This window comes from Bison bison, unplaced genomic scaffold (genome assembly GCF_000754665.1).
Source record: "Bison bison bison isolate TAMUID 2011002044 unplaced genomic scaffold, Bison_UMD1.0 scf7180017863029, whole genome shotgun sequence".
Classification (NCBI taxonomy): Eukaryota; Metazoa; Chordata; class Mammalia; order Artiodactyla; family Bovidae; genus Bison; species Bison bison.
Genome location: NW_011493601.1, coordinates 42,336 through 52,732, shown reverse-complemented (window position 1 = coordinate 52,732; position 10,397 = coordinate 42,336).

The following is a 10,397-nucleotide window of genomic DNA, read 5'->3' as shown; positions in this document are numbered from 1 at the left end:
AAGAAAACACAAAATGTGAAAGCAGTCACTTATTTCTTAAATAAAACCTCAAAAGCAAAGATATCAGAAGAAAATGATAAATGTGAGTACATTTAAATGTCTTCAAGAAGCAGCAATATAACAAAAATTAAAGTGAATCTTCTGATTTGTATATCCTATTTGCATATGTTTAAACAATAAATAATTCATATCAAGATAGTATAAAGATCCCATACACATCAAGATTTTAAAAACTGAATAAGTCAATAAAAAATGATATACAATAGGAACAGGCAAATTCTTGAAATGGGAGGCCAAATTACCAATAAACAAAATTTGCTCAATCTAGTTAGTAATCAGCAAAGTGAAAATATTATTGCTCTTGTTCCCTCCCTTAAGATTGGGAAACATTAAAGAGCAACATAATTTCAAGTATTAGTGATGTAAGATAAAATGAAAATTCTAATACATTTCTCATATAAATGTAGATTGGTACATTTTGGGAAGCATTTGGGAATGCCTGGTAGAGCTGAAGCTTCACTTAACCCATGACCCAGCAATTGTACCCTAAGACAGGTAGCGGAACATTTGCCTAAAGAAGAAACTCTCACACAATCACCCCCAAAATAAAGTTTACATTTATATGGATATAATGGTGAAGAGTAAGGGAAAACAAACAAACAAACAAACAAACAAAGACGAGAGAAACGAGCAAAACTCTAAATAGAGAAATGGAGAAGCTGGGTGAAGTGTCCATATAAATTCACCCAATTAGAAAGAGATCCAAGAACAGAACTCTGCTTCAATTGGTCCTGGGACCCCTGTGGCACAGCAGAGAAACTATGCTTCATGAAATATTCACAAAGAGCTGAACTGTGGACATAGAGATCATACCAAGGGATTCCTCAGCTGGAAGGGAATTAATAAAACCACATTGTATAGCTAAAACTCAGCCTCAGACACAGTAAGATTAAATAGTATGCACTCTTTTTTGCCTTTCTGTTTTCTGCTGGCAACTCATTAATTCAATATGTATTTATTGAATTCCTTGAACATTCCTTGAAACACATCTGTTTCATCTTGTCTAAAAAAGCATTAACCAAGTAAACTGTTTATTGATTCACAGTCTTAGTAGATTTCCTGCTGAAGTCTGAAACTAACTCCCTTACCAGAGTGGGGACAGACCAGAGAAAGAAGTGGACACTCTATGTTAGTACGTGGTAGTTTTGATGAGCAAAGGAACATGAGGTTTGTCTCTAGTGGCTGCAACACAAGTAGATCTCCACATTCATCTGCCAGTATCTCAAAGTTTGTGCATGCCTGCATGCCCAGTCACTTCAGTCACGTACGACTCATTGTGACTCTATGGGCTGTAGCCTGCCAGGCTCCCTGGCCATGGGATTCTTCAAACAAGAATACTGGAGTGGGTTGTCATGCCCTGCTCCAGGGGATCTTCCCCACCCAGGGATCAAACTTGCGTCTTCCTGCATCTCCTGCCTTGCAGAAGGATTCTTTACCCACTGAGCCACCTAGTAAATCCATCTCAAAGTTTACAGAGGCTGTAATGGGGCTCAGCACTTGCTCCTTCCAGACAGTCTCAGTATCACTTTCCTCTCAAGGCTGCATCCTTGAAATAGCTCACACTGTGGGGACAGGGCACAGAACCTACACTCCCAGGACAAGAGAGGGGTGAGGAACCTCACATTACCCAGTCCAGGTCAAGGGTTATGCAAAACCACATCCTCTCTGTGACATAGGTATGTATTTCTTCTCAAAAGTAACATATGTAGGTAATTTCTAGAGTGATACTGATGATGACCTTCTAGACATTGTGCAGAGGAGCTGGGTGTCCAGGCTAGTGATAGGTGAAGCATTTTCTTCTGGGGAAGCTGCTATCTTTCTTAGATTTTACTACTGTAGTATTTTACATCACATCTGCCTGTAGCAAGCAGTTTGTGCGGGGGGTTTCCTGTTGACTTGCTTTCTATGGAAACCAAGGACTCTCTGTTTCTATGGAAGCATTAACTGTAATCCAACTGTAGTAATGCACTACATCCAAATGTAGTAATACATTTTTATTCTGATATGGTCTTGGTCAGACTATTTTTCTACTTATACATATTAATTCATTCAAGGTATACTCTGTTCAGGAATGCCTACTAGCAAACTATTCATTATAAAAGTAGTGATTGCCCTGCTGCTGGGCATACACACCAAAGAAACCAGAATTGAAAGAGATACATGTACCTCAATGTTCATTGCAGCACTGTTTACAATAGCTAGGACGTGTAAGTAACCTAGATGTCCATCAGCAGACGAATGGATAAGAATGCTGTGGTATATATATATACACAGTGGAATATTACTTAGCTATAAAAAACAACACACTTGAGTCAGTTCTAATGAAGTGGATGAAACTGGTGCCTATTATACAGAGTGAAGTAAGTCAGAAAGAGAAACACCAATACAGTATATTAACATATATATATAGAAGTTAGAAAGATGATAATGATGATCCTATATACAAGGCACAAAAAGAGACCCAGATGTAAAGAACAGACTTTTGCACTATGTGGAAGAAGGCGAATGTGAGATGATTTAAGAGAATAGCATTGAAATGTATATTACTATATGTATAATATATGACCAGTGTAAGTTCGATGCATGAAGTGGGGCACTCAAAACTGGTGCTCTGGGACCACCCAGAGGGACAGGGTGGGGAGGAAGGTGGGAGGGGGGTTCAGGATCGTGGGACACATGTGCACCCATGGCTGATTCAGGTCGATGTATGGCAAAAACCACCACAATATTGTAAAGTAGTTAGCCTCCAATTAAAATAATTATTTTTTTTAAGTGGTTGGATTCTTTATGTTTCTCACTGTTTCCAACCATATCTGCAGTCAGGACTGGATCAGGAAGCCCACTACATGTTAATTTATTTTCCCACGTAAAAAGGAAAATTTTCTCTTTGCTTCTTTGAAATTCTTGATGTTCATAGGTATTTCAAAAACTGAGAAAGATTTTCCCTTTGTTTAAAGTTTTACTTGTAGGAGTTAACAGCTTCATGAATATCAACCATCAGTGTTATGATACTATCTTAATTTAGAAACAGATGACCCTTATTTCACTATAAGGCATTTTCCGGATTTATGGAGTCATAAACCTGATGGTATTTGGGGATGTTTAGAATGGATAGTAGTAATGAGCACCAGTATAATTGTAACAAATAGAAATGTTATTTTGCCTCACGTTTTATGTTTTAGCAGGTTGATTTTTTTTTCTTTCAGTAAATTCACCAAAAGGCAGAATTATCTTGGATATTCTGCCTTAAATACTAAGTAACTCTTGATAATTAGATGAGCTCAAAAAATTTGAACCACCAGTTCTCAGTCAAAAGGTAAAAGAGCAATTTCTTCCTACTTCAGAGTGTTTCTTGTAAGCCCTACAGTGAGTCATTAATAAAAGCTCAGTTTATTTTAAAAGTATTATAAAAGATAAATAGTGATCCTCTTCACATTCAAATTGCTTTTCTCTTTTTCCTGCTTAAATATTGATTCCTAAATTCAATAACCAATCTCTCAACTGAATGTCATTGATTATCAAGGGGCAAATCAGTATAAATGTATAATCTCCTTTAAGAAAAAAAAATCATACTCATGAAGAATCAGTGATATGATCTCTTTTAAAAACAGAAATTTATTATTTTGCTACTATTATTTCAAGCTAAAAACAAATATTTTTACTCATGCCAACATTTTCATGTTTAAATCCTAGAAACAATATGAGCACATCAATGTATCATATTAGTCTTTTTTCATTTGAAATACAGTCATCTTTGCATTATTCACAAAAGTAGAAGAGAACAATATGGGCCTTCAATAGCAAGTCAACAAAATTCCTCTGTGGAATTTTATAATAAGTGGTATAACATATTTTCTTTTCTAGTTAGTTTGATTAAACTAAAATGAATGGATTATTTTATACCCAAAGCACACATACTCACCAGATTTAGAAGATGAAAAAAAGAATTGAAAACCAAACAACAATTCAACAGTGAAGGCACACTTGACAGTTATATTCAAGTTCTGCTTGGAAGTTTTACCTTGTACATAACCAAAAATGAATCTGGACCCAGCCTTTCTTCAGATAATGTTCAAATATATTACTTTTCAGAGAGTATTTCTTAAGATCTTGTAGGCATAACCCTCTGTTTGTCTGGGGAAACACAGAAAGACATACAATTCTCACAAATGAATATGGCATAGATGAGGAGCTAAGCTATCTCCACTTTGAAGTGCTCTCTCCCAAGGCTCCACATCGGTATTCAATCATACTCACTCTCTCACACTATTAATTACAAACACGCCCTTGACCCTTGTTGCTATTCAGTCACTAAGTTGTGTCCAACTGTTCTGTTGTTGTTGTTCAGTTGCCCTGTCATGTCTGACTCTTTGTGACCGATGGACTGCAGCATGACAGGCCTCCCTGTCCCTCACTATCTCCCGGAGTTCACCCAAGTTCAAGTCAATTGCATCGGTGATGCCATCCAGCCATCTCATCCTCTGACACCCTCTTCTTCTGCTCTCAATCTTTCCAAGCATCAGGGACTCTTCCAATGAGCACCTCTTTGCACCAGATGACCAAAATACTGGAGTTTCAACTTCAGCATCAGTTCTTCCAACCAGTATTCAGGGTTGATTTCCCTTAAGATTAACTGGTTTGATCTCCTTGCTGTCCAACAGACTCTCAGGAGTCTTCTCCAGCACAACAGTTTTAAGGCATCAATTTTTTGGAACTCTACTTTCTTTACAGTCCAGTTCTCACAAACATACATGACCATATGGAAAGACCATAGTCTTAACTATACAGACCTTTTTTGGCAGAGTGATGTCTCTGCTTTTCAACACACTAAGTTTCTCATAGCTTTCCTGACAAGAAGCAAATGTCTGGCTCTTTGCAACCCCAAGAACTGCAGCATGCCAGGCTTCCCTGTCATGAGTTTGCTCAAATTCATATCCATTGAGTAGGTAATGCTATCTAACCATCTCATCCTCTGCCACCCTTTTCTCCTTTTGCCTTCAATCTTTCCCAGTATCAGGGTCTTTCCTAATGAGTTGGCTTTTCATGTCAGGTGGCCAAAGTATTGGCCTTGACCCTAATATCTCCTTTTATCCTTAGACCCATCTTGCTCCCGACTTGACAACCCATGATGTAAGAAGCTATTTACCGACTGTCTCCATCTCATATTTGGGCTTTATTCCATGCCAATATCCCATCCACATTGTTAAATCAAAGAAAAGCTGTCACTTGCTTGGACACTCAATCTTTTTACACCAACATTCTCTTTATTCAAAGGTCAACTCTTGGCTTCCTAATTCCACACTGTGGTACTTTCATCTCTGTTAACCCAACTTGTGCCCTTTAAAAACTGGTTAGCTTTCTTCTAGCCCTCTTCTTATTTGATCTCTTTAGACAACTCATCAATGAAATGGCCTCGATAAATGTTTATACCAGTGACTCCCAACTCTCCAGCCAGGGATTCCTCCTGAGTTTCTGGCCCAAATATCCAATGGCCTGCTGAAAACTTCCCTTTTACCTTTTCTAATCACTTTAAGCTTGAGATATCTAAAACTGACCCTATTTTTGTCTGCCAGATCCATTCCTTTTCTAATGTTTACTTAAATCAGCTAATCGCCCTATTATACCTCTTGTTCAAATATTGCAGATATTTTACTCCTATATTGAATTAATTACCAACTCCATTGATTCTGACTCATAAACAATTCTTACATCTGGGTCCTTCTCTTGGACACCACTATAGGATGCCCTATTTCACACTACACCCACCATTCCAAAAGCTTGAAGCAGGACTTTCTGTCAATAATCTTCTCCTTCTTTAACTTATCCTCCATATTTATCATATGGTCAACATATCAGGCTTAAAATTTTTTAATCTTTTGTCATTGTTTTCATGTTAAATCCAAAGCCTATAACATATTTTGTAAATGTAAAGGAAAGAATTAACCATATGCTTATCATACATTCTAAGTTTATCATGAAATGCTCTAAAAATAGAAAAGATGATCTAGTCAAATCTTATAAATGTGTTATTGACAGACCTGTTGTCTAGCATTAGACATTACTGGTATTTACTAGTTTTGGAGAGTCATTATCTGTACACTACTTTTAGAAGAATATACCAAGTATGTTCAGGGTTGTTTATGGCAAACAAACATGAAATCAGGATTTATGGGGCATGATTCAAGGGAAAATGTTATATAAGCAATGGTCAAAGTAGTCTCTTTTTATATAAATTATGAGCCCATGCATCGTTTAGGTAGTCTGTCTTCAAATATGGGCCAAATAATACATTTTAATGTTGTCAAAAGGACTGCGGAGTTGTATTTGTTGTCTCAAACTTTTCTCTTTTAGCTAGTTCTTGAGGTTAATTCTATCCTTAATATTATTACTAAAGCTTGTTATTAGATAAGATTGCTGATTCATTTTTTAATTGCAATATTGCTTATTTATAATGTTGTATTAGTTTCTGGTGTACAACAAAATGATTCAGATATTCTTTTCCATTGTGGTTTATCACAAGATATTGAGTATAGTTCTCTGTGCTATACAATAGGACCTTGTTGTTTATCTATTTTACATATAGTAGTTTGTATCTGTTAACCTCAAGCTCCTAACTCATCCTCCTTTTCTCATTTGGTAACCATAAATTTCCTTTTTTATGTCTGCGACTCTGTTTCTGTTTAGATAAGTTCATTTGTGTCAAATTTTAAATTCCACATACAAGTGATATCATAGGATATCTGTCCTATTCTGTGTAACTTACTTCACTTAGTATGATAATTTCTAGGCCCATACATATGGCTGCAGATGGCATTATCTCACTCTTTTTTATGGCTGAGTAATATTTCACTGGACATATATATGGTCCATATCTTTATCCATTCATATATTGATGGACATTTAGGTTGTTTCCATGTCTTAACTATTGTAAATAGTGCTACAATGAACACAGGGGTGAATGTACCTTTTCAAATTACATTTTTTTTGTTGTTATATGCCCAGGCATGGGATTACAGGATCTATTTTTAATTTTTAAGAAATTTCATACTGTTTTTATAGTTGTTATACCAATTTACCAGTTGCTGTACCAATTTACATCCCCACCAACACTGTAAGAGGGTTCCCTTCTCTGAACATACTCTCTAGCATTTATGATTTGCAGACATTTTAATGATAGTCATCTAGATTTAACTACATCATCTTTTCTATGTTTAGGGCATTTCATGGTAAAGTTAGAATGTATGATAAGCATATGGTTAATTCTTTTCTTTCTGTTTACAAAATATATTAAAGGTTTTGGATTTAACATAAAAACCATGACAAAAGAGTAAAAGATTTTAAGCCTGATATGTGATGTGAGGTGATACCTCAACATACTTTTGATTTGAGTTTCTCTAATAATTAACGAAATGCAACATTTGTTTCATGTGTCTATTGGTATCTGTATGTCTTCTTTGGAGAAATTTCTATTTAGGTCTTCTATCCATTTTTTGATTACATTGCTTGTTTTTTGTTGTTGAGGTATATGAGATTTGTATATATTTTGGAAATTAATCTCTTGTTGATTGCATCACTTGCAAATATTTTCTCCCAGTCTTTTCATTTTGTTTATAATGTCCTCTGGTGTGCAATGCTTTTAAATTTGATTTTATCCCATTTGTTTATTTTTGCTCTTATTTTTGTAGACTTGGGAGACTGGCCTAAGAAAACATTGCTAAAATTTAAGTCAGAGAATGTTTTTCATGAGCTCCCTTCTAGGAGTTTTATGGTGTCATGTCTTATATTTAAGTATAAGCCATCATGAGCTTATTTTTGTGTATAGAATAAGGATGTGTTCTAATTTCACTGATTCATATGAGGCTGTCCAGCCTTCCCAATACCACTTAAGATTCCTGATTCTTATGAATCTGATTTGACTATATGATCCTTTGAGTAAATTCAAATAGGTGTTAATGCAAGTTTTTCTATTTTAAGTCCTTGAAACCCATCTTTCATTCATCATAATCCCTATACTCCAGTCTTACTGGACTTCTTGAACTTATTTTGATCAATAACTTATTTTGGTCAAGTGTATTATTTTATTTCTCTGTCTCACTGAGTTTTTGAATAAGTTATTTTCTTACCTGGAATGCTATTCTTCTCACTTATCTCTTTTAGCAGATAAGTGCTAAAGACTGGTTCTCTCTTTAGCAACCAGTCACTTACTCTCATTGTCTGTTAATCTTTAATTTTCTTTAATTTTCAATTTAATACAGTTTCCTCACTGAAGACTTTCTGACTCCTTTCTATAAATTAGGGTAGTATTCCTAATACTTTCTCAGTATCATCAACTATACTTAAAATGACCTGGAAGACTGAACTCCATGAAGGAAAGACTCTTGCCTTTCTTAGTCACTATTCTATTCCATAGCTTATGAAAGCTTGTTACATAACAGGTACAGAAATATATTTGGAAAATATCATAATTGTTGGTCTAAAATAGCTCCTGTTTTAGTGGATTTCAGAAAGATATGTATTATATTTTCAGCAGTATGAAAACTTAAACAAGTCTAAAGAAGAAGTTTGAGAACACACCATTCTATATTACTTTATTTTTTTGCTTCATATTATCTAAGAACAAACTTTTTTCCTACCCAGTATGGGACTTCTGAAAGTCACATAATTATTTAAATTTCTCATTATAAGTGAGAATAGTAATAATGCTCTTTTAAAATAATGGTTCTATAGATTGCTTAACTTTCTTAAAAGATATGAAGTAAGTGTATTAAGATATTCATTTTAAATATAAGTATTTTCAAATCAATCAGAACCCATTTTCTTACATTTTTTCATTATGCCTTTATGTTATTAAAAGGATACATAGAATGTATTCTAACCATCAATAGCAAACAGAAGCTACATTTGATTCTGTATAAGCTTCTGTCTGCTTTAAATGTACTATTTTTGGAACTACAGTATTCTAGAGACATGACAGCAAGTTTGATAATCTGTAGATGTGTTTTTTTTTTTCCAAAGTTTTAAACAATACAGAAGGACCCCTGAATATATTATTGTTCATACATTAAAAAGCTAGGAAGTATACTAGAAATGCAAAATGTTTCTACCAAATGATGATAACAATTTTTCTAGCCTCCAAAAGGTGCTGCTTCCACTGTAAAAGAGCCCTCATGTATTATAAATTCCTTCCTGCATTACCAAACTTACTCTGTTACCATTGATACCTGTATCTGATTATTTGACTGCCTAAATGTATATGGTGGACATCAGTCAATACTCCTGGAAAAATGCAATGCGTGGTGGGCTTTATGATTTTAGAAATAAGATAAAAGCCTTATGACTCAAAGAAAGCAATCAAATGCAGTTTTGTAGCCACAAGCATTATATTTACTTAAAAGATCATAACTATAAAAGCAAATCTCTGTTACTGGAAGTTGGGACAAAAGCTGTCAGAGAAAAGGATAGTAAATAGCTCTGAAATTGTTTTCTCTGCTTCATTTCAAAAGCTTAGGGCTACCAATGTTTGACCTTTTACAAATGGAATAGTTTCTTGCAGGTCTCGGTGCTGCGCTGAATGCTGATGGTGGTGTGAGCTTGATGCAGTCATCAAGAATTGTGAATACGCTCACCATCGGTGCAGTCTTCTGCATCAAAACATTTCTCACTTAGTGACATTTGCTGGTTCCCTCTAAGAAAAGGCAGAGTGATTCTATTTTCCCCTAAACGTTTTCCTTTAGTGTGTCTCTCGACCAAGCAGGGCAAGGAAAATTGTGTAATTGTCCAGAATGACTTCATATAGCTTAGTCAGAGGGAAATAATATCAGGTTGAAAAAGGAGGTATTTTATTCAGAACATCTGGCATCAACCTGCTATCAGTTTTTACTCATTAGTAATAGAAAACATTACAAAATATTTGAGGATTATTGAGATTTGTTGCCTTTTGTCAATTTTATACTAACATAATCTTAGTCTCTGTCTTTAGACTATCTGCCTTAAAGTTTCAAATATTTGGATATTGATCTATTAATGTAGGATGATCTGTGGGCCATTTTAAAAGTATGTTTCAGTTCAGTTCTGTTCAGTTGCTCAGTCATGTCCAACTCTTTGCGACCCCATGAATTGCAGCACGCCAGTCTTCCCTGTCCATCACCAACTCCCGGAGTTCACTCAGACTCACGTCCATCGAGTCAGTGATGCCATCCAGCCATCTCATCCTCTGTCATCCCCTTCTCCTCCTGCCCCCAATCCCTCCCAGCAGCAGAGTCTTTTCCAATGAGTCAACTCTTCACATGAGGTGGCCAAAGTACTGGGGTTTCAGCTTTAGCATCATTTCTTCCAAA